Raw genomic sequence first — 22,535 nt, 5'->3', positions numbered from 1 at the left:
CACATATTACTCCACATAGCACAGAGGTGTAGTTTGGAAAGCTAGCTGGTTGGGGGTGGGGGGAGGAGATGCACACCCTCTTTCCTTCCCTCCATGCACACACAGACACACACACACACACAACAACAACAACAACACACTCTTCCTCCACATGTTTCCCTTCCGTTTCCAGTAGCTGGTCCAGCCCCAGAAGTTCCAGGAGAGGAGAAAAACAACAGTGGCTCCCTTTGCCTTCCGCCAAAAAGCGTGCCTGGCAATGTGATTCTTTAATCAAGCAGACTCTTCCAAAATGGATGGTTACGAGAAACGGCTCCCCTCTCGTAAACAGCAATTGGGGGAGAACGGGGAGGCGAGGTGGGAGCGACTGGATCGTGAGTCTGGCTGCTTCTCGGAATTGCCTCCTTAGCTGCTGCAGAGAGAGAGCGCCTGCTCGGAGTCTAAGTTGACTGCTCTGGACTGTCTGGTCTGTTTATGAACCTGTTATTTCCTGAATGGAGAACCAACGGTAGTAAAAGTTTATGGCTGATCCCTCAGCCCATGCACACGGCAGTGGATTTTTTGGGGGGGACGGATAGTGAATTGCATAGATGGGTGGTGATTTTTTTTATATAAAAGAAATCTGGTGCCTCAGAGAAGGGCGCAAAGATGGAGGAGGGATGCCTGCAAATAATGCTCCATCCCTTTGCTCAAGCCTCCTGGCTTTGCTGGGCAAATAAACAGCCTCCTTTCAGGTGGATCAGTCACCTGGCCTTTTTTTATATATAAGGCATTGATTTTCCTATCAATCTTCTTTAAGGCCTCCTAGATTCTTCTGGGTTGCTGCTTTCCAAATTGTCATTCACTTTCAGCCCCTGTGCAGCGAAATGGATGTGTGCAGTGGTTGCCCGGGCAACCGTAACCATGGCATCCATTACCAGAAGCTTCCGTGCAGAATTCACGCCCATCCCTTCATGTCTGCTGCCCCAGACTCTCTCCTCACCTGCCCTCCTCCTGCCATCCCTCGAGTGAGGGCCCACTTTACCACCCAAGATATATAAAGTGGTTTGACGCCTGGCGATATTATTCAGGGGGGGCGTACAATTCATGGTTTTATTCCTTTATGTATGCGTCAACTTGACTTACACCTTGTTCCGCTTCTTGCCTGTTACAGGGCTCACAGAGTGTAGCAGAATGAAAACGCTTCGGCTTTCTTACCACATGATGCTGGCGCGTCGAGGAGGGTGCATAAAAAGGTCTGCAGTTTTTAAAAGGCTCCCGAGCCAGTTCACCAGGCTGGTATCTTGGGTAGATATCACTGGACACTTGTTGAGGCTATTGTCCTAGCAGGGGCCACTGACAATGCCTGCTCCTTCGCCTCCTGCTCCTTGTTGTTACTGCCTATTCACCTAGGGATGCAGAAGCTGCCTTAGACCACAGGTAAACAATGTTGGTGCCCTTGTGGCATTTGACCACGGATGACGGGAGATGTCCACAACATCTGGATAGCACCACGTTGCCTACCCCTGCTTTAGAATGAGTCTGACCGTTCATCCATCTAAAGGTTTTAAAAAAGGTAAGGTAAAGGACCCCTAGAAGGCTAAGTCCAGTCAAAGGCGACTATGGGGTTGAGGCGCTCATCTCGCTTTCAGGTTGAAGGATCCGGCGTTTGTCCACAGGCAGGTTTCCGGGTCATGTGGCCAGCAGGACTAAACCGCTTCTGGTGCAACGGAACATCGGGATGGAAACCAAAGCACACGGTAACATCGTTTACCTTCCCACCATAGCCTCCCCAGCTGTTGCCATTGGCTGTGGGTTTCTTGTGAAGAAATTGGCTGTGGGTTTCTTGTGAAGAAATGCCATAGTGACCCTTGTCTTCCCTCTCCCTCTCTCTGACAGGTGCTGCTGTTTTGATCTAGGCGCAGTGATTCTCAACCTGTGGGTCCCCAGATGTTGTTGGACTACAACTCCCATCATTCCTAGCCAGTATGACCAGCGGTCAGGGATGATGGGAGTTGTAGTCCAACAACATCTGGGGCCCCACAGATTGAGAACCACTGATCTAGGGGAACTGACGATAGCACTACACGTAATGGTTCAATTAGGCACAAAAAGCATATCGGTTACATTTCCCATACTTAAACCAACAGTGATACATGTCCAACAACATAGTCCTTTAAATAAGTTGGGCACTTGGAAACTCTGCCAGACCGCCGGGGACTGGTAGCCAAGTCCGGAGGGCCACCCAATTCTTGCTGAGGCTGTGGTGCGACCGTAGGTGGCGTTGAACCCAAATCCCCTGGATCCACTGCTGTGGACGGAGCCTCCGCAAGTGGAGTGGTCTGAGTCTGTGGTAAGTCTGGCAGACCCCCTGAAGCGGCTTGGTTCGGCTCCACGCTGGCAGTTTGCGAGGGAGGTGTAGGTGGAGCCTCGCCATCTGTAAGTTTCTCTTCTGGAGCCACGAGCGCAGTTGGGGGCACCACGGTAGTGTCCAAGTCCCCAACCCTGCGCCTAAGCTGGTCTATGTGCCAGCGCCACAAGCGTCCGTCTTCGAGTGCCACCTGGTACGAGCGAGGTCCAGTGACTCCCACTACTGTGGCTGGCACCCAAGGAATGTCCCCCACATAGTTCCGGGCAAAGACCTGGTTTCCTGGAACAAAAGACCGTGGCGCGTTGGCACAGCCTGGGGGTTCAGCCACGGCAAAGTCCGGGTGCAGCCGGTCGAGCGGTGACCTGAGGCGGCGGCCCATAAGCAGTTCAGCAGGACTCCGCCCTGTGGCCGCATGAGGGGTGATGTGTTGCACGAACAAGTATTCGGCGACCCGCTCGTGCCAGTCTCCCCGGTCCAGGCGCGCCAGTGCCTCTTTTGCCGAGCGCACCATTCTCTCCGCTTGCCCGTTGCTGGATGGATGAAATGGTGCTGTTAGGGCATGGCGGATGCCCAGTCCCAAAAGATACTGCTCAAAAGTGCCTGACGTGAACTGCGGTCCGTTGTCGGAGACAAGGACATCAGGACACCCATGCGTCGCAAAGAGTCCTCGCAGCACCCGGATGACGGCCTCGGTAGTGGTGGAGGGCATCAGGGCCACCTCCAGCCATTTGGAATAGGCGTCTACCACTACCATAAAGGTCCGGCTGTGAAAGGGGCCAGCCAGATCGATGTGCACCCTCGACCAGGGTGTCTTTGGTGTCTCCCAGGTGTGTCCCTTAGCTGCCGGTGGCGCAGGCCTTGATTCTTGGCACGCTTGACAGGCGGACACCCAGGCAGTGATGGCATCGTCCATGTTAGGCCACCAGACGTAACACCGAGCCAACGCCTTCATTTTGACAATTCCCAGGTGGCCAACGTGCAGAGCCTCCAGGACGCGTTGACGGAGTCTTTGGGGAATCACGACGCGGTCTCCCCACAGCAGACAGCCGCGATGATGTCTGGTTGTGAAGGGCTGGAACTCCGATGCAAAAGGCCCTTGTGGCCACCCCCTCCACACCCAGTTGAGCACACGGCTGATGGTGCGATCCTGGGCAGATGCGGAGGCCACAGTGGCAGCCGATACAGGCGCTTCCGGAAGATCCTCAATCAGGAGGAGCGATGAAGCTGGAGCCGGGTCTTCCACAAATGCTGGAAGAGGGCAACGGCTGAGGGCATCAGCATAGCCCATCGATTTCCCCGGGCGATGGACGAGCCGGTAGTGGTAGGCAGCCAGGAAAACAGTCCATCGCAGCATGCGCGGTGAGAGGACCGGTGGAGTTGGACGATCACCGGCGAGGAGGCCCAGGAGCGGCTTGTGGTCAGTGATGAGGTCAAAAGTCCTGCCATAGAGGTATTCATGGAACCTCTTCACTCCAGCCACAAGTGCCAGTGCCTCCTTGTCGAGCTGGCTGTAATTCCGTTCCGTCTGAGATAGCGTCCTGGAAAAGTAGGTGAGCGGTGCTTCTCTTCCGTCTGGAAAACGGTGACTAAGGACAGCGCTGATGCCAAAAGGTGAGGCATCGCAGGCAAGGACCAGCGGCCTGGCTTCACTGTACTGTACCAGCACACTGACCGATGAAAGAAGAGCCTTGACCGCGTTGAAGGCCGCCATCTCCCGATGACCCCAGGACCAAGGCGTCTTTGTGCTGAGGAGTCGGTGAAGAGGCTCAGCCACCGTGGCTTTGTGGGGCAGGAACATGTTATAAAAGTTCAGCAGCCCCAGGAACGCCTGCAACTCTGTCTTGTTCTTTGGGATGGGGGCCTGCTGGATAGCGCGGATCTTGGATGTGGTCGGGTGAAGTCCGGAGGCGTCGATAAGATAGCCCAGGAACTCCACCTGTGGAACGGTGATCTGGCACTTCTCCCTCTTTACCTTGAGCCCAGCCTCTTGGAACCTGGTCAGCACGGCACGGAGGCGCTCGAACAGCTGCTGGTGTGAGTCTGCGGACACCAAGACGTCATCAAAATATGGTACCACGCCCGGAAGCCCTTGCAGGAGACGCTCCATAAGGCTTTGGAAGATGCCAGGAGCCACACTCACCCCGAACTGCAACCGGCGGCAACGGAATGCCCCTCGGTGGGTGACGATCGTCTGGGCTTCAGCAGTGGCATCATCGATGGGCAGTTGTTGATAGGCTTGGGCAAGGTCCAGCTTAGCGAAGACCTTACCTTCACCCAGGGAATGCAGCAGGTGTTGGACAACAGGAACCGGATAAGCGTGCTGCTGAAGTGCCTTGTTGATCGTGCACTTGTAGTCAGCGCAGATTCTCACCGACCCGTCTGGCTTGACAGGCGTGACGATGGGGGTTTCCCACTTGGCGTGGTCAACCGGCTCCAAAACTCCTTGGGCGATCAGCTTGTCCAGTTGTTCGTCCACCTTAGCCTTGAGAGCAAAGGGAACCCGGCGTGGCTTTAGCTTGATGGGGGCGACTTGTGGATCAAGGCTAAAGGAGATGGGCGTACCTGTATATTGCCCCAAAGTGCCGTCAAAAACCTCGGCAAAGTCTTTGATCAGACCCTCAGTCTCTGCGTTAGAGATGCAGTTGATGCCGGTGACTTCCAGGCCGAGGGCATCAAACCAGTCTAGCCCTAGGAGGCTTGGCCGCTGGCCTTCGACCACCACCAACCGGAGCAGGCCCAAAAAATCCTTGAATGCGATCCGGAACCGGCCAACGCCTACCACGGGAATGTCGTTTCCCTGGTAGTCTCTCAGGTGTACGCGGTGAGAGTCAAGTTGCCTTTTGGACACTCTGGGTACCAGTCTTTTGATGGTGCTCCAAGACACGATGGACAGGGCAGACCCGGTGTCGATCTCCATGTCACATGGAGCTCCTTCAATGAGCACTGTGATGTTCAGCTTGCGTCGCGTAGGCGAGTAGGTTTGGCCAATCGTGGTTCCAGACGGGCAGCGGCAGTTGGTGAGAGCGAAACAGCTTTCCTTGGCAGACTGGAGTGAAGACTTGGACTTGCGAGTTGGTGAAGGGGGGGTGTCAGACGGAGCCGATCGGCAGACCTTAGCGATGTGGCCCCTTCTGGAACACTTCCTACAGATGATGTCTCTGAATCGACACTTGGCACGGGAATGGTTGCCTCCGCAGCCGGCACATTCCGGTTGGCCCTTGGACTTCTGTTGGAACTTCCTGCGCTCCCGCTTTGTCTGGTGCACGTCATCGTCTTCACTGGAGGATGCCTCATCACTGCTGGCCTCTTTGTGATGCACTGGAACTGGCTTCCTAGCAAGACGCGGGCTGCTGGACTTGCGGATCTCCTGGGCGGAGCGTTCAGCAGCTTCTGAGGCCACAGCCTCCTCAATGGCTTTATGTAGCGTGAGGTCTGGCTTGGCGAGGAGACGCCGTTGCAGATGGATGTCCCGGACCCCGCAGACGATTCGATCCATCAGGGCATCGTCTAAGTCTTGGAACTCACAGTGCATTGCAGCCTGTCGCAGGGCGGTGGTGTAGTTGTTGATTGACTCCCCCTCTGCCTGGTTCCAGTGGTAGAACGCATGGCGGGCAGCAATCTTGGACGGCTTTGGTGCATAGTGGTTGCGGAGCTTCTCTTGGATCATGTCCCACGGTGTTGCCTGGACTGCTTCAGGTGCAACCAATGCTCGGGCCGTCTCAAACACCTCAGGCCCACAGAGGCTGAGGAATAGGCCCCGCTTACGCTCCTGTGATACTTGCGTCAGCTCATTGGCTTGGAGGTAGCAGTCGAACCGAGCGAGGTAGGAGTCCCATGATTCAGAGGCTGGCGCAAATGGCGGTAGAGGCACAAGTGAAGCCATGGTTCTGATGCCGGCGTGAAGGGCGATGGATGGAACACCGAGCTCTAGCCAGAACAGTCAGCTCTGAATTGGTTCTGTTCAGTGATTTCGCTCAGTGATTCAGCTCAGTGATTCAGCTCTGCTCAGAGGGTGGCTGCATCTGGCTGTGCTCTGATGTCCATCGATCCCATCCTCGTCGCCAGTGTTAAGTTGTGGGCGAACATAGTAGATGACACAGTGATTTCTCCAGAGCAGCTCTTTATTGTAGCTGGACAGAACTGAACAGCAAACAGCTCAGCCGGCCTGCTTTTATAGGAGCCGGCTGTCAACATTGTATCAACAACAACCCAGGGTTTCCCGCCTAAAATAACTGACGTGGACCTGAGTGAAAACTATCTACAGTATCCCCCTGTTGGCCCAGGGGGAGAACATCAGTACATAACAGTGGGGCACTCTGGGAAGGGTGTCCATGGAGAGCTTCTAGCCCAAGCGCTTGCTCAAACCTGTTGCTGACATTGTCCCGTCATCTTCACAACCACAGTGTCTGCCAGAGCACAGATCCAGCGGGGAGAATCACGGTGGGTGTGCAACTGTGCCTTGGATTGGTTGTGAAAGTTCCTTTTGTACTACTCCACAGCTTCCGTCTCTAAAAGACTTGGGAAAGGAACAGAAGGAAAGGAACTAGACTGTGTGATGTGCAAATGTCATATAGGGGTGACCATGCAGTGTGTCATAAACATGACACCTGCACCAGGGATTCCACTCTTGCCAGGCCGTGTGAAGTGGATGTGTTATTGCTGCCCGCTGGGAGGAGCAAAGAGATATTTCATGCTAATTTCAACAACAAGCCAGGAAATGCTTATTTGTCATCTTCAAGGCAAAGAAATTGAGGACACTGGCTTTGAATTTCAAGAGTGCTCTTGAATACGTCCATTGATGAGCTTAACATACCCTTGGGAGCTTAGTGGAGAGACAAAGAGATGGTGATACATGCTATTGTCTGGATGGGAAGCTGGCTGAGAGAAAGCAAAATGAGGGGTCTGCTGGATAGACAGATGGATTGGTCACTATGGGAAGCAGGGATGCTGAACCAGTATTGTTCTTGCCAGTGCTTTTGGGGTGGCAGGGGGAGGGGACTCAGAGGTATGCATACCCCTAAACATTTTGTTAATCTAAAATTTTAGTTTCTTCTCTAGCACGGTGAATCGTCAGTTCTGTTGCTACCCCTGGTAGCAGCCTCATTTCCTGTCACAGTGTTTCTTGAGTCTCAGATGGAAGCGGGTGTTTAATGTGTGAAGTAGGAATTGGAATGTAGCACAGTGATTGGTCAGTTTTGTTGTTATCACCTCCAATGGTGGCTTCATTTCCTTTCGCGGTGATTTTCTTGAGTCAAAATGTGAGTACTCCTAAACATTATGTTTTTTAAGGAAAGAAAGCACTGGTTCTTGCATTCTTAGACTCAGATGAAAATGATGGAGTAAATAAAGGGGGGGAAAGTTGAAGTTACTGCACTCTAGATTCTCTTTACTGCATTCCAGGTCCCCATCTGTACTACACATTTTAAACAATACTATTCCACTTTAAACAGTCATGGCTTCCCCCAAAGAAATCTGGGAGCTGTAATTTGTTATGGATGCTGAAAATTATTCCCCTCAGGGAGCTGCAGTTGTCAGAGTGGTTTATCCCCCTTTCCCAGGGAACTCTGGGAATTATAGCTTTGTGAGAAGAATAGGAGTCAACTCCCTGCACCTTTAATAAACTCCAGCTCCCAGTATTTTTTAAACATGACTGTTTAAAGTGATATAATATTGCTTAAGTGTATAGTGCAGATGTGAGTCTAGATTCTGAAGGACAGAATGAGCTGGGATCATAGAAAGTAGCCTTCTACGGAGTCTGACTATTGGTCCATCTAACTTAGTATCCTCTACACTGATTGGCAGCAGCTGTCCGGAGTTTAAAGCAGAGAGTCTTTTCCAGCCCTAACTAAAGATGCTGTTCATTTGTGATGAATGAACTCCAGGTTGCCCATGGAGATGTCCCATTTTGCTAGAAGATCTCGCCTTCCTCGTCTCTGCATGGGCTCCCTTTGCCCACATCAATCAGAAAGTGACAGCCATGGGATAACAGCCCCCCTGATAGTATCCATTAATTAATAGCATGGAATATATGCTAAGGAAAGGTGACTGTGAACTATATTGTCGTGACTTTCTTTTAATCGTCCCTTTAAACTGCCTGTACTGAGCCTCCAGTGACTTGGCCAAGGGAGATGGGAGTTGGCTGGTGCTTTATAAATAAAATCCGTGCTTAATTATGATGACCTTTTCAGTGTTTCCTAATAGGGCCAGCTCGGCCGCGGCTAATACCACTTGCTTATAGCAGCAGTAACCTCAAAGGAAGGAAGGAAGGAAGGAAGGAAGGAAGGAAGGAAGGAAGGAAGGAAGGAAGAAGGAGACTTCCTACAGGTCCATTATGCCGTGTTTTGTCCATAAAGGGTATTTTTGCCCTTTCTCTCACCTTACAGGGCAGGCTGATGTGCAAATGCCAGGATATTTGACAGAAAGGCTCAAGATACACGTTGATCTACCCACACGTAGTTGTTATCCCTGAGAAACGTAGAAAATAACAGGATATATTTATCCCAAAGCCTTCAAACTTACACGACCCTTTAAAAATTAGCTGGTGAAGGTGAATACATCGAAACAGGGCCCTGTCCTGGTTTCCAGTCCATAATTGACTCCTGAATTCTGCTCTGTGAAGACATCCACATCGAATCTGACTGTGGAGTAACATGAACTTATCTCTACTCATAAACTCTTATCTCTAACTCTGTAACGAATTATTGTGTTATACGTATCTTTATGAGTTTGAGTTTGTAATCTCTGTTAGAGTTTGTAATCTCTGTTTGAGTTTGTAATCCTTGTCAGAAGACATACTTTTGAATGGATTAGTTTTTGTTACTATTGGCTATTGATTTGCGAGTAGGGACCACTCCCACTATTGAAGCTTGCATTGGCCTGAGTTCTTGGTGTGCTTTTTTCTTAGGATATTTCATAGAATCATAGAGTTGGAAGAGACCACAAGGGCCATCGAGTCCAACCCCCTGCCAAGCAGGAAACACCATCAGAGCACTCCTGACATATGGTTGTCAAGCCTCTGCTTAAAGACCTCCAAGGAAGGAGACTCCACCACACTCCTTGGCAGCAAATTCCACTGTCGAACAGCTCTTACTGTCAGGAAGTTCTTCCTAATGTTTAGGTGGAATCTTCTTTCTTGTCGTTTGGATCCATTGCTCCGTGTCCGCTTCTCTGGAGCAGCAGAAAACAACCTTTCTCCCTCCTCTATCTATGTGACATCCTTTTATATATTTGAACATGGCTATCATATCACCCCTTAACCTCCTCTTCTCCAGGCTAAACATGCCCAGCTCCCTTAGCCGTTCCTCATAAGGCATCGTTTCCAGGCCTTTGACCATTTTGGTTGCCCTCCTCTGGACACGTTCCAGTTTGTCAGTGTCCTTCTTGAACTGTGGTGCCCAGAACTGGACACAGTACTCCAGGTGAGGTCTGACCAGAGCAGAATACAGTGGCACTATTACTTCCCTTGATCTAGATGCTATACTCCTATTGATGCAGCCAGAATTGCATTGGCTTTTTTAGCTGCCGCATCACACTGTTGGCTCATGTCAAGTTTGTGGTTAACCAAAACTCCTAGATCCTAGATGAGGCAGCCTAACTTTGGGGCCAATCCACTGCTGAGACTTTTCCTGTTCTTTGGGTAAACAAAGCCACAGAGGGGTCAGGATAAGAAAAGGCTGCTGTTGTTTAGCCCTATCAATGCAGTAACAGGTGGTGACTTTGCACGTGTGAGTTACATAGAGCAGCAATGGGGAACCTCCTGAAACTGTGGCAACCCAGGCCTCTCCAGATGCTGCTCAAGCCGCCCCCCCCCCCACTCCTGAGCTACACCCCTCAGTGCCAGCCCACGGCAGAACAAGCCGATCGGGCACCTGGGGCAGTGTGCGTACCCTGTGCCCTGGGGTGGGGTCAACTGGGGCAGGACGCTCTGTGGGACCCCTGACGAGTCTGCCTGCCTCCTCCCCCTCAGCTGCCCTACACCCCAATTTTCCCCTTCTTGTGGCTTTCATTGATAAATGAATGATAGGCAGAAATTCACCATAGGAAGCTTTTTGACATCAAGGGATCTCTATGCTACCCAAAGCCACACCTGTTGGTTTTTTTTTAATTTTATTAAAGATTTTCTTGTTTTACAGAAGTAAGTGTAATGTCTCTCATATTTTTTCCATGTAACATTTTTACAAATCTGTTTCATTTGTTGAGACATTAGGGGGAGGAAAAAAAAGAAGGGGTGGAGGGAGGGAAGATGGGTGGGGTCGGTTGGCGATGTTTCTGTTATGCTTAATGTATGTAGGGTTTGGTGTCAGCGTTGCTTGTGCTGTTCACTTGTGTTCCTTTGGTGGTGAGAGAGGTTGGGGTTAGCCTAGGATGTGGTTGTTTGTTTGTGATTGGCTGTGGTGGTCTTTGTTTTCATGTGTGAGTGGGGTGGGTGTTTTGGATCAGGTTAGCCATATTGATTTGTATGCTGTTGGTGGATTATTGTCGTTGTCTTGTTTGGCTGTGTATGTGATAAAGGGGAGCCATACCGGGGTAAAGGCATCTTCTTCTGCTTGTCCCCATGTTAGTTTCAGTTTATTGGTTAATTTTTTAAGTAGGGCTGTTTCCATTACTATTTGGTACCATTGGTCCATGCTTACTCCTGACAGGTATCTCCAGTGTCTAGTTATTGTGTTTCTGGCTGCTGAAAGTAGGTGGGTTATGAGTTCTTTGTGGTGTAAATGGGCCTTGTTGTCTTGGAAAATGTTTAGTAGGCCACACCTGTTGAATTTCTGCTGGTCAACTTCTGCTAAAGACATGAATGCCCCAACAGAGAGTGAAGAGAATAGAGGAAGGGCTGTAGCTCAGTGGTAGAGCATGTTTGCCGAAGATCCCAGGTTCAATTTGTGACATTTCCAGTTAGGGCTGGGAGAGATCCCTTTCTGATTTCCTGGAGAGCCACTGACAGTCAGTATAGACTGTACCGACCTTAATGGCCCAATAGTCTGAAATAAGGCACCCTCCTCTGTTCCTAACAGGCTGACAAGCCTCTTTTGCAAAGGGGTTCTTTCTATTTCTGTTTATGATGGATTCCTCATTTGCCCTGTTAGTCATCCATCTTCCATGTTCCTTTTAGAAGAGCACAGGTTGCGGGACAATTCAGCTCAAACACGCCATTGCCTACAGGGCAACAGAACAAACCCCAAACACCAGTCGTGTACAAAACGATGGAAAGTTATTATCAACTCCAGCACTGGGCTGGCCTGGGATCATACCAGAGACATAAAGTTCTGATTCAACATTTTGGCTGTCTCCTTTCCCACTACCGGCATGTTTGATTTAGTACCCTTGGATCAGCTCTGAATTATCAGGTTGCATTCTTTAACATATTTAGTGGCTGCAAAGTGCTTGAGGCATCAGGTTTAGTTTACACCTCGGGCACCTCATTCCATCACATGGGGCTTTTTGGAGCCAGGACTTTCCAGAAGCTGCAGTGACAAAACAGGCATTTCCCCAACATATATCACTCCCTGCAGCACAGCTCCCCCTGGCATCATCTGTTTATACAACAGCACCGTGGCCCTGCTTTTGAAGTCCTCCCCTTCTGGCACCATCAAGTTATGACACAGGCTGCCAACCAGCCTGCCTGTTACCCGTCCAGTTTAATTGGATTTTTTGTTGCACATTGCAAGTCTGTTAATTTCACACCTTATTCCCCACTCAGAAACACAGATCTCTATACAGTGGTACCTCAGGTTACATACGCTTCAGGTTACGGACTCTGCTAACCCAGAAATAGTACCTCAGGTTAAGAACTTTGCTTCAGGATGAGAACAGAAATCGTGCTCTGGGTGTGTGGCGGCAGCAGGAGGCCCCATTAGCTAAAGTGGTGCTTCAGGTTAAGAACAGTTTCAGGTTAAGAACGGACCTCCAGAACGAATTAAGTTCTTAACCCGAGGTACCACTTTATCTCTAAACAACATCACCTACCTTGGCTGAACTGTACAACAGTTTGAGCTGTCTCTGCTTTGTGTTGCAGATTGGACAAAGATTCTGGAACTTACGGCCCATTGGAGACACTTAGCCCACCGCAACAAATGATGTATTTCATGGAAGGAGCTCATGGGGGCATACATGGCTCCTCCTCCCCATTTTTATCTTGACAACAACCCTGTGACATAGGTTAGCCAGAGTTTCCCAGACTTGGGGTTCCAGCTGTTTTTGGACTACAACTCCCATCGTTCCTAGCTAACAAGACCAGTAGTCAGGGATGGTGGGAATTGTAGTCCAAAAAAGAGCTGGAGACCCAAGTTTGGGAAACCGTGGGTTAGGCTGACTGACTCATGCAAGGTCTTCCAGTGAGCTTCAAGGCCAAGTGAAGATTTGAACCCTGGTCTCCCTGCTCTCTGATCACTATACCACACTGGTTCTCTAATGCACGGAAGCCAAAATTTTCTCTTGATTGCATAAGATCTTCAAGGGATAGATGACTGATATGAGTAAATGCTAAAGATACAAAATTCTAAGGGAACTCATTAGCTTATGACAAGATTGTCTCTTTCCTGAGGGCCTATTAAGTTTGGTTCTTGGTCTTATGAACTTTATTTTGTAAACATGATGCTTGAGTATATTCTTCCCCCAAAAAATATTTAATTGGGAAATTTTGCGCAAAATTTCTCCATATAAATCAGGGTAATTTGATTAAGAACATGGTCAGTGATCTAATTTAGCATGTTTGTTTTATTTGTAGTTAGTAAACAAAGTTCTCCATATATTTTCTTTATTTATTCATTGCCCCAATACACCAGATTTGTATTTGATCAGATTTGTTTGAGATGAGAAATTAAAGCACATTTAATGAGGTTGAAATGTTATATTATGTAGACAGCATCATGTAGTTCCCTTACATTGTTTAAACTTAAGGGTGAACTATTGACACTTTAATAAACATTAGCAACTCAAAGAATTGTGGATGGGATGCTGACTCACTCACAGACTAGCTAGGAATAACCATTTGCTAAGAAAAATATTAATTATAACTTTGAAACTGCCAAGCTTGTCTCATGTTGCATTTGCAATTGGCACCAGTTCTTAAGAAGATGGAAATTTTTCTGTGTAAAAGCATGCTGGGGAAAAGTTCCAGAAAATTTCCAACCTCATATCAATGTTTGTGTCTGCCAGTGGATTGGCTCTCTCAGAGGTACCCAAGGTGTCGATCAGCGGATACGTTTCTTTGGATGGGTGGTGGGGATGGAAGAGTGAGCTCATCTCGCTTCACTGGCCGAGGAAGCCAGTGTACAGCTTCCGGGTCATGTGGCCAGCATGACTAAGCCGCTTCTGGCGAACCAGAGCAGCGCACGGAAACGCTGTTTACCTTCCCACTGGAATGGTACCTATTTATCTACTTGCACTTTGACGTGCTTTCGAACTGCTAGGTTGGCAGGAGCAGGGACCGAGCACCAGGAGCTCACCCCGTCGCGGGGATTCGAACCGCCGACCTTCTGATCAGCAAGGCCTAGGCTCTGTGGTTTAACCCACAGCCGCCCCAGGCACCCGATTGGCTTGCTCCACCACTGCATGATGGGAGACCACCATAGAACAATGTCTATGCTGCTCTGAATTTCTTGGAAAGACTGCAGGACATAAATGTTATAAATAAACCCTGGTAGTTTGTTATCAAATTGCTTTATTGTAAAGCCGTTAAACATTAAATATAAAATACTCATGATATTTCTCGGGGGGTTTCCCTACACATCCCTGCTGCGTGCCAGGAGTCTCTAGGCTGAGATCTGCCGAGCCACTAAGGAACCAAATGTCAGCCACTGACCTTTCAAATAGGGTTTTTAATTCTCACTCACGGCAGGAATAAATTATCTCGCAGGTACTTGGCTTTTTCTTTTTCTTCTTCTTCTTCTTTTTTTGCAAATGCAGTGATGACTAGTTCAGTTCCTGGTCAATGTTTCCCAACCCAAGAGAAAGAAATGATTGTAACAATACAATATTGACCAACTCCCAGGAAGACAGCCAGGCTGCAGATGTCTGCTTGGTCAACAACATCTCTGATCAGAAGCATCTCCTCCCACTGTCCCTCGAATGAGTCTCAAATTCCTGGCAACCCACCCTCCATCCTCCTATGGAGACAGACAGGTTTGCTGGCAGGGGGGAGAGGCGGAGGGGGCAGAGTCATTCATGCATTGGAGACAGGCAGTTCCTATAGATGCTGCCGTTGTAGCAAGTTGGGAAATTGGGTGGCGGCGGCGGGGGGGGGAGATATTTGTGTTTATTTCATGCGATGGCTGACACGGTCTGGGGAGCAAGCAGCATGAGTCAAGGTCCTTTTACTGGAAGTGCTTTGGGGAGGTGACTCAAATCCTTTCTTCTCCTCCCGGTGGTGAAAGGGGCGAGCAAATACAACTCGGGGAATCGGGGAGAGGACAGACAGGAGGGCTGTGTGTAACACAATCCGGGCTCCTTTGCACATTTGCTGAGCTCAATGCTGAGAAATGGGGCTGTTTTGCCACCAGGCAAGACAGAAACTTCATTTCCCAGTCTCCTTCCGCCCAGACAGGGACCGGTAATGCCCTGGAGGCTTGTGACGTCCAACCATACTGGGCGCCGAGCCAGACAGGGGCACTCAGAAGATGTCCACATGACAATACGGGAATCTTCTTTAGCTTTTGAAAAACAACAATGCTTCCGTTCCCATGAAAGCAAAGAACCTCCTCAGCAGAGCAAATAACCACATTCTTTTCTATCTGAGGGTAAATGAAAGGCTTCCGAAATAAAGGGAACTGCTTCGAAAAGGACAAGCTGAAAGCTACTGGACGGTTATTATTTTTCCTTAGCAGCAGGAACACATGCATAAAGGCAAGCACAGGATTGGGACTGCTGAATCAGGCCAGTAGCCCATCTAGTCCAGGGTCCTGTTCTCACATGGACCAGCCAGATATCTATTGGAAGCACACAAGCAAGACACAAGCACTCTCTTCATTTCTGAGTCCCGGTAAACAGTATTCAAAAGCATTGTGATCATGGCAAGTGGCCCTTGTACTTCTAGCAAATGCCAACTTCAGCAAAGGAAAGTTGGCCTGCTTTATGGGCAGAGTGAGTTCCATGGGGGGCACAGGGGCGGTTGCCCCGGGCACAAAATTATTAGGGGTACAGAATGTTAACACCCAGTGCTGCCTTAAGAGAGCGGCTGACTTCTGTCACTGGGCTCCAATGAAAATGGTTTCTCCATGCGAACCAGGAAGTGACCTGTCCAGAAAAGGTAAAGGGACCCCTGACCATTAGGTCCAGTCGTGACCAACTCTAGGGTTGCGGCGCTTATCTCGCTCTATTGGCCAAGGGAGCCGGCGTACAGCTTCCGGGTCATGTGGCCAGCATGACTAAGCCGCTTCTGGTGAACCAGAGCAGTACACGGAAACTCCATTTACCTTCCCGCTGGAGCGCTACCTATTTATCTACTTGCACTTTGACATCCTTTCGAACTGCTAGGTTGGGAGGAGCAGGGATCGAGGAATGGGAGCTCACCCCATGGCGGGGATTCGAACCGCCAACCTTCTGATCAGCAAGTCCTAGGCTCTGTGGTTTAACCCACAGCACCACCCGCGTCCCTACGACCTGTCCATAAAACAGAATGACTATTCTTTCCTTATCCCTGCAGCTGCAATCTCCTGAGTGACGCAGATGCCATTACGCAACTGAATGTGCATGTGTCCTCCATCCATTTCCCTCCCTCCAACTCCACCCCCCTCCATGTGGCCCCAGGTGCTGGCAACCCACACTATGTGCTCAGCCCCACTCCTTGTGAGTAGAGGTTGAAGGAAAATAGGGAAGACCAAGAAGGGGAGCCCTGATTAATCATGGTGCCACAGGGACACCAAGCTAATTTTGTTCCTGAAACCAGACTTGCATGTGATTTTTGCTGTAGGAATCTTCTGTAAGCCGCTTTGAGAGCCTCTTGGGGCTACACAGCAGAATATAAGTCAATGAATAAATCTGCTCCTGCATACTGGGGACATAAAGAAGAGCTCCACAGGATCAGACTAATGGTCCATTTGGGTCAGAATCCTGTTTCCCATAGATGACAACCAAGCTGTTGTTATAAGAATTTTAAGGTCTCAAATATAGAATAAATATTCACAAATGCACACATATCTAAATATATGAACCATGTGTCTGAAATAGTATGGGAGAGCAACCCTGAAGTCATTTTGACTCTCCCAATGTCCTCAAATATTCCTCTGCAGTAAGGGAGGAAAACGGGGAATGCCGTATTATATTTTGCTTACAAATCCTGTCTTAAGGGCATATTTGTGTATGAAGAGGGTGAGCCTATGACCTGGATTCAGGAATTAAAGTATTTACCATCGCAAAAGAATGGCCAGGCTGCCCCGGTAAAGCAATCAGTGACCATTATTAGGTATCCTGGCAGACAGGATTTCTGCTGTAGACCACCTCCTATGATGTATTTCTGCTGTAGACCGCCTCCTTCTGTGATGTATGTATGATGTTTGGGAGGGAGGTGGTCTTGGACTACAGGGTGGGCAATTTCAAAAGTCTATATAAGGGCTTGCGCACCATTGTTCAGGGTTCTCCTCCCTCCTGCGTGTCGTGAGTGGGGCCCCTGTTGCAACAGTTCCTTGAGTAAAGATCAGGCTTACTAGCCACTTTGCTTCTCAATATACAGTACTCTGGTTGGCCTCTGTTATTTTCTCCTACCAATAGGGAACCCACTTAAGGACTCTATATGGGCTCTGAAATACCCCGTAAGGGAAAGGGAGCAGTAGTTTTTTATATATATAACACTGTTCTTCACTCTTCTTTTTTCTTCTTTTCTTTTCAAGATACTGACATACTCTCAGGAGTTCCCAAAGATTCATAAAATTTATCAATTGAAGTACAATAATAACATTATATTATAATAATATAATATTTATTATTTATACCATGCCCATCTGACTGGGTTTCCCCAGCCACTTTGGGTGGCTTCCAACAGAATATAAAAATACAATAGTGTATTAAACATTAAAAGCTTCCCTAAACAGGGCTGCCTTCAGATGTCTTCTAAAACTCTGGTAGTTGTTCTTCTCTTTGACAACTGGTGGGAGGGCATTCCACAGGGCGGGTGCCACCACCGAGAAGGCCCTCTTCCTGGTTCCCTGTAACTTGGCTTCTCGCAGCGAGGGAACCACCAGAAGGCCCTCAGAGCTGGACCTCAGTTTCCGGGCAGAACAATGGGGGTGGAGATGCTCCTTTGGGTATACTGGACCGAGGCCGTTTAGGGCTTTAAAGGTCAGCACCAACACTTTGAATTGTGCTCAGAAATGTACTGGTCTGACTACTAGGCCATGCAGAGCAGGGAAGCCAATGTGCTGCTCTCCAACTCCCATCAGACCTAGCTAGCATGGTTGATAGTCAGGAATGATGGGAGCTGTTGTTCAGTAACTACTGGAAGGCACCACATTGGCTACCCCAATGCAGAGGGAAATGGGGGCATATTCATGGATCCAATGGCTTGTTGTTGTTGACAAAGGAGCCGAAATGCCACCTTTGCATCTTGTGCTGACTCCATGATACAAGGAGAGACCAAAAGCAACGTGTGTTGGAAATGGCCAAAGGATATGGGAGAATTGCTCCCAGGGTCATATTTCTTCTCCAGCGACTTGACAAGCGAAACTCTCATTCATTTGCAGATGATTTTAAGCTGCAGAAACAAAGCCACTTCCAGGCTTGGCAGCAGACTTATCTCAGCACACATAAGACAGGCTGACTCCAGGGATTTCTAAATGGGAATGGGAGGAGGCTTGTCTCTGACTCCGTCTCTCGCCTTTTTATTACTCTTAGATTGACAAAAAGTATGCGGGGGGGGGGGGCTGGGGCAAAAGAGACACACACACAAAACCAGCCAGCCTCAGACCTGCAGCATTTTACAGCATGGGCAACAGGCAGGCCCAGACACTGTGCATGTATCACTTCTTTATGATTCAAGTGGTGCTTCTGCTGACCCAGGAGGTGTGCTTGGCACATGGCGCAAAGCAGCTAGGAAGGGCTAATCTCTGGGAAGGTAGCTAACACTGCCCTCTTCTGGAGGAATATTAAAACTGTTCAGCTGATGTATATCACCATGGAGCAGGGAACCTGAAATCAGTCTCAACGACTTATTCATGCTGGGAGAACAACCCCCCCCCCCCAGCAGTTTGGGGAACAGCATACAGTAGGCTAGAGGGATTAAAGGCTGCACCCCCAAAATGAATCCCAAATGTATTTTTTGAGGAGCAAAATCCTTAAAAGGGGGGGATCTATTTTAAGATTGGACAATATGAGTGGTACTGCATTCAGCTAAATTTTATTCTGAGTAGAGCCACGGAAATTAATGAACATGACTGAGTTAGGTCCATTAATTTCAATGAGTCTACTCAGTTTAAAACTCAGTGTAGAACAGGTTTCCTCAAACCCGGCCCTCCAGATGTTTTTGGCCTACAACTCCCATGATCCCTAGCTAGCAGCACCAGTGGTCAGGGATGCTGGGAACTGTAGTCTCAAAACATCTGGAGGGCTGAGGTATAGGAAGCCTGGTGTAGAACCACTGAAAGTAATGGACGTAAATTAGTAATGGGTCTACTCTGACTATGACTAAGATTGGCTACAAGGCATTATTTCCAAAATGGAGTTTGCTATTTGAAGCGACATAGTCTCAAAAACAGAGACATCACCTTGCCAACAAAGGTCCGTATAGTTAAAGCAATGGTTTTCCCAGTAGTGATGTATGGAAGTGAGAGCTGGACCATAAAGAAGGCTGATCGCTGAAGAATTGATGCTTTTGACTTAAGTTGCTGGAGGAGACTCTTGACAGTCCCAAGGACTGCAAGAAGATCAAACCTCTCCATGCTTAAGGAAATCAGCCCTGAGTGCTCACTGGAAGGACAGATCGTGAAGCTGAGGCTCCAATACTTTGGCCACCCCATGAGAAGAGAAGACTCCCTGGAAAAGACCCTGATGCTGGGAAAGATTGGGGGCACAAGGAGAAGGGGACGACAGAGGACGAGATGGTTGGACAGTGTTCTCGAAGCTACCAGCATGAGTTTGACCAAACTGCAGGAGGCAGTGGAAGACAGGAGTGCCTGGCGTGCTCTAGTCCATGGGGTCATGAAGAGGTGGACATGACTAAACGACTAAACAACAACAGTTCTCAAAATTGTTAGTATAGTGCTCTCATCCCTAAACCTTGAGGACCTCCCAAACTGGTCACTGTATATTCCTCGACAGGAAGAACTGCAAATCAACTTCCTGTTCCAGTTAAGCCTTGTTTTTGAAACAAGGTTTTCCTGAGGTCTAGAATATTTAAAATCCTTTTATTGACCTTTGGACCAAACTTTGGGCTCACTCTTTGGGGCTGACTTGCTCTTCAGTCCTCATTCTGGCTTGCTTCATGATCCTGAGTTCTGGCTTATCCTTCATTCCTAACTTGCTCTTCGATCTTGAGTTCTGGATTGTTCCTCGGTTCTAAGAACACAAGAGCCCTGCTAGAGCAGGCCAGGGACTCATCTAGTCCACCATCCTGTTCTCAAAGTAGCCAACCAGATGCCCTTATGTGGGAACCTCACAAAAAGGACATGAGCACAACAGCACTCTCCCACTTGTGATTCCTAACAACCAACATTTAGAAGTCTACCGCCTCCAATTGTGGAGGTAGCACATAGTACACACAGGTCCTACTATCCCAATGCTCGTTATACAAAAATTATCCAAACACAATGAATTAGTACCCAAAGCACCACCACATATTCAGATATCCAAACAGCCAGACTTGCATGTAGTACCGTGAACAGATAACCAACCTTAAACAAACTCTACTTTTTGTGTTTTGATGGTCTGTGGCAGCTGTTTCGAAAGAAACCATGGCGGGAGGGAGGGTGGATGAGAGATTGGACAAATAAAAGAGGATTTTCCCTTCATTATTTGCCTTTTGCAAGGTTTCAGAGGGCTTTGTCGTCATTTTGGGGTAAAAATTCCATGGTCGGGAACACATTAGAAATTTCCCCATAGGAATCAATGGAAACCATTGACTCTTTATGGAAATCCTTGCCTGACAAGCCTTTTCCTGAGGACACATTGTGTTTGGATAGCAAGACCTGCATGTGCTGATTTCTGACATGCTCCTCAGTCCTGTTTCCTGCTCAGTCCTTTCTGTCTCACTTATTCTTCAGTCCTGGCGGAAGAATAATGGCATTATCTCCCAAGTCCTGTTTCCCAGCTTAGACTGCTGCGCATGGCCCAGCCTTGACAGGTATTAAATACCATTGCATGCTAGCCATCAAATACAGTTAAATATTGCATATGGTTGCATGCCAACTATTAAATATGGTTTTATAAAAATATTATCATGTGTCATTGCCAGCGATGCCCAATATTATACTGAAATCAAGAATCAGTGATTCTATAGCTGCAGATGATACAACATCAAAATTAGCAAAGGAGGATATTGGAGGCAAATTAGTAGGAATAAGTCAAATGAAGGGCTTGGCTTTTGCAGAAATCTTCTCCCCTATAAAAAGTGCCCTCCCCTTGTGTAATGAGATTGCAGGTCTTTCTTCCCACATATTCAGGCCTCCTGTGCTTCCACCGTCCCCATGCATCTTAGATCACACCCCTCTCCCATCCTGGCTTTCAGACAACAGCACCATAATTAATCTTTCTTACGTTTTGAATCAGTTGCATTTTCAGCTCAATTTCCCCCCTTCAAAATGCATTCTTCCTAATAGCTGAGGCCTCACCATCACATACCCAATCAAATTTGGCTACATGATCTCATTGAGTGCAAGCGAAGCTCATTCAGAGTAAAGGCAATGCTTTCTGAATGAGGAATCATTCTGTCTGAATTACTGCTCTTTGCCAATGTATGTCATACGACCAAACTAGATCAACTTTATAATGAAACCATTGTTGCTAAGAAGTGGGAGGAGAAATTGCTAGGAAGTGGGAGGTGGGAAAAATAGAGAAGGGTAGCCATGTAGTCTATTGCAGGAAGAACAACAAAGAGACTTGTGGCACCTTCAAGGACAACATTTATTATGTCATAAGCTTTGTGGAGTTAGTCATGACAAACTTTGGCTCAGTTGATTTCAATGGGAATTAAATGTGATTGACAGTCTGAAGCAAACCCATTTTACGTACAGTATAAACACTTTGACCTCAGAGGCACCACTCAAGCTTCCCAGAAGTGCCACAGCACCATTTTATTGGGAAATAGCAATTTAATATTTCTAGCATGGGTTTGGAAACCAAGCCTTATGAGGAACGGTTGAGGGAGTTGGTTATGTTTAACCTGGAAAAGAAGAGACTGGGAGGAGATAGGATAGCAGTGAAAGGGTCTCCCTCATAAGGTTGTGGACTCTCCTTCCTTAGGGGTTTTTAAGCAGAGGTTGGATGGCCATCTGTCATGGATGCTTGAGCTGAGATTGCTGCATTGCAGGGGGTTGGACTCGATGACCCCTGGAGTTCCCTTCCAACTCTATGATTCCATGAACCCATGAGTAATCAAAACATTATACAATCCAACAAAGCAAAGAACCATTATAGATCCATGACGCATAATTAGATATTACTCGGGAACATAGAAAGGTTCAATCTAGGATCAGTCAAGAAAATGGGAATATTATTTTTGTGGAAACAAAGAAGGCCGGTAGTAAGGTACTGTATAGTCATATGCAATTAGTACCATTGTAATCAAATTCAGTGGGAAAGCACCAGCCATAAGTTTGTTTTTTAAGATACATCAACAACATCCTCCATGTAGCAACAGAATTCATTGACTTAGTGGTGCCTTGTGAAACATGCATCAAATGAGTCATTTTTTTCGGAAACTGCAATATTCAGGGCCTTATTAAACCAGATGTTAAGGGGAAAAGTTCAATGTTTTTATCCACCCGTGGGCAATAGTCCATCTGGCCACCACCAAGAAATATATAATAAGAGTTTTGATTCTGCATTGTCCTCTTCAGACATCAGTAACTTTGCTTGCAGAAGGCTCCTGGTTCAATCTCCCTCCTCTTCTTTTTTTTTATAATATTTTTTATTAAGATTTTCACATAAAAAAAGAAAAAGAAAAATACAAAAATAAGAAAAACAAGTAAAAACAATTCAATTTTCATAATATTTCTTACATTTGCTTATTTCCCAGACTTCCCCACACCTCCCCTCTCTGTATTCC

At 47.9% G+C, this 22,535-nt stretch overlaps 1 long non-coding RNA gene across 1 annotated transcript; it reads left to right on the top strand.

Annotated features, from left to right (window-relative positions):
* Nucleotides 1–341: 341 nt before the first annotated feature.
* On the top strand, nucleotides 342–9,153 carry LOC310672218. The gene is made up of 2 exons (XR_014508473.1): nucleotides 342–1,416; nucleotides 8,731–9,153. It is a non-coding gene; the product is annotated as an uncharacterized lncRNA (long non-coding RNA).
* The last annotated feature ends 13,382 nt before the right edge of the window (nucleotides 9,154–22,535 follow it).

The sequence above is a fragment of the Podarcis tiliguerta genome, assembly GCF_965153285.1.
Source record: "Podarcis tiliguerta genome assembly, chromosome: 2".
Classification (NCBI taxonomy): domain Eukaryota; kingdom Metazoa; phylum Chordata; class Lepidosauria; order Squamata; family Lacertidae; genus Podarcis; species Podarcis tiliguerta.
Note: the sequence above shows the minus strand (reverse complement) of the source record. Positions and strands in the feature narration are given on the sequence as shown.